At 60.6% G+C, this 2,668-nt stretch overlaps 1 long non-coding RNA gene across 1 annotated transcript; it reads right to left on the reverse strand.

Annotated features, from left to right (window-relative positions):
- Positions 1–274: 274 nt before the first annotated feature.
- LOC118732004 lies at positions 275–1,892 on the reverse strand. The gene is made up of 3 exons (XR_004992021.1): positions 1,739–1,892; positions 1,188–1,189; positions 275–286 (listed from the first exon to the last, which is right to left on the reverse strand). It is a non-coding gene; the product is annotated as an uncharacterized LOC118732004 (long non-coding RNA).
- Between the last annotated feature and the right edge of the window lie 776 nt (positions 1,893–2,668).

The following is a 2,668-nucleotide window of genomic DNA, read 5'->3' on the forward strand; positions in this document are numbered from 1 at the left end:
GAAAAATAAAACACCCAGAACTAAAAAAATAACGCAAACTGTAGCGTTCCAATTCTATAAAACCCTACGACACACAGACAAATCGGGTAACAGACGGCGGATCAGCAGGGCCCCGGTCGGGGACAGGGGGTGCCGGAGGGAGGACCTCAGGGGGCGTGGTGGAACGTTCCGGGCGATGGGCCGCGGCTTCACGGCACAGACACCTGCTAGTACACGCCCGCTGAGCGCGCTCCGTGTGTGCGGTGCACTCACGCCGACGCTCCCCACGTGAAGGCTTCCCGCTAAGCTCGTCAAAGCCTTCCTGATCCCCCATTCCCACACCCGGGATTGGTCCAGGCGGATGTCTGGGACGCACTCGATGCTTCTCCCGAATTCCCTGCCAGGCAGCCCTAATCCCCCCACGTGCATGTGCTTGGCGATAAGGCCTGTAATGAGGCAATTAAGACAGAATGAGGCCATTAGCGTGCCTCTCTGACGCCGGGTAATTGTCTTAGAAGAAGACAAAGAGACGCGGGGAGGTGGGTGCGGGGGATGGAGGCGTGTGAGGACGCGGAGCGGTGGTGGCAGGGGAGCCAGCCCACCCACCCCGGGGTCTCAGGTGGCCATCCTCCAGGGGAGATAAGGCGGCTTCTGCGGCTTACGCCCCTGCCTGGCGGTGGTTGTTACTACGCGGAGAGCAGACCAACCCCGGGATTCAGGGTAGCAGTGTCTCTTTGTTTTTATGTTTTGTTTTTTAATATATATATTTGATTTCAGAAAGGAAGGGAGAGGGAGAGAGAGCTAGAAACATCAGAGATGAGAGAGAACCATGGACCGGCTGCCTCCTGCAAGTCCCCTACTGGGGATCAAGCCCGCAGCCCTGAATGTGCCCTGATTGGGGATCAAACCTGTGACCTCTTGATTCTTGGGTGGACGCACAACCGCTGAGCCATGCCTAGTTGGGCTCAGGGTAGCAGCGTTTCGACGAGGCTCCCAGGAGCCAGAACCGTGAGCCGGGACAGCTGGCCAGGCCACCCCCTGCCCACATGCAGGGGGGTCTGACCCTGAGACCAGCGTGTGTCCGGCTGCTCAGTGCTGGCTCCCATGCAGCCTCCGGACCTCTCAGCCTCCTGGGTCCTCACACTTGGCCCTGTCTGTCCGACACCCACAACACTCTGTGCAAACATCGGTCAAATTATTTGTCAAACGCCTGACTCAGTGGCACCAGGACTGCACACTGCCCGCCGGGGAGGCAGAGGGCTCTCCAGGGAGCAAAGGTCAAGGCCACTGGTCTGTCGGGTAAGAGTGAGCTCCTCCCACTGAGGTCCTCTCCCTCCCTCCCGGCCCTGAGCCGGGCAGAGGCGGCACGCTGACTCCTTCCCGAGTTTCCGCTTCTCTTTGTTTTCACATTTAAATTCAACCAGCAGCTGGTATGGAACCATGGGACCATTTTGAAAACACCGAGGCTTCCAAAATGATGGCGAAGAATCAGAGTCTTCCCTGAGAGCCCCCCAGCCGAGCGCAGTAACCGGAGCTGCGCCCCCCACTGGCTTGGCGTGGGAGAGACGCGCTGGGGAGCCGGGCGCCGGGAGGAAGCGTGGGAGACGGCCTGGTAGCAGCACCTGGGCGGCGGCACAGGCACGGGCACCGATAAGGTGACTCATGGCAGGCAAGGCCAGCACTGAGCGGCCGCTTCACACCTGACGTGGTTCTGTTCGCTCTCAAACACTCACAGCGTCCTCCAGGAACCTTCTAGAACCGTGGTTCTCAACCTCCCTAATGCCGCTGCCTTTTAATACAGCTCCTCATGTCGTGGTGACTCCCAACCATAGTATTATTTTCGTTGCTTCTTCATAACTGTGATGTTGCTCCTGTTATGGACCGTCATGTAAATATCTGTGCTTCCCGATGGTCCCAGGCTCCACAGCAGCGGTTCTCACCCTGTGGGTGGCCATCAGCACCTGCCGGCTGTCACTGTCGAGACCCACAGGCTGAGAACCGCCAGCAGGGTCGCCTAAGACCGCCGGAAAACACAGGTATTTACATCACACAATCGCAGTTAGGAAGCAGCAATGGAAATAACGTTATGGATGGGGGTCACCACCACGTGAGGAGCTGTATTGAAGGGCCGCGGCACCAGGAAGGCGGAGAACCACGGCTCTGGAATGACCCCCTGGCATCTTGCCCGTCCTCTCCTCCTCTCTGCCCGGGCACCGTGTCCGACATGGCCGAGCGCACGCCGAGGGCTGCTCCCGGAGGCCGGTGAGACGGTGAGAGCGCTCAGGGGGTCAGGCGGGAGCCGGCGGCTGTCACCGAGGTTCCTGCCAGAAGCCCCGCGGGCGCCAGGTGCTGCTCTGTGGCGTGGCTTCCGGAGAAGCGGGTCCTCGGTGGACGTTTAACCAGGGAACACGGTGTCTGCAGAGTCAGGAGCTGCGTGCGGCCTCCGCCGACATCTGTCCGCTCCCATCTGGGCCTCTCCGGGCTGCGGCGGCTGATCCCTCCGGGAGCCGCAGATGTGCCGTTCAAAATGACTGTGACACGCAAACCAGCACTTGAGCGGGCACAGGGGCCGGCTTGCCTTCCTGACGCTCCCAGAGCTGCCAGGCGCTGGCGTTCTGTGGACAGAGGTGGAGAGACGGGGCTGGCGGCAGCAAGATGCCCCTCTGCCCTTCCTGGTGCAGAACAGCGG

The sequence above is a fragment of the Pipistrellus kuhlii genome, unplaced genomic scaffold (genome assembly GCF_014108245.1).
Source record: "Pipistrellus kuhlii isolate mPipKuh1 unplaced genomic scaffold, mPipKuh1.p scaffold_m20_p_34, whole genome shotgun sequence".
In the NCBI taxonomy this organism is placed as follows: domain Eukaryota; kingdom Metazoa; phylum Chordata; class Mammalia; order Chiroptera; family Vespertilionidae; genus Pipistrellus; species Pipistrellus kuhlii.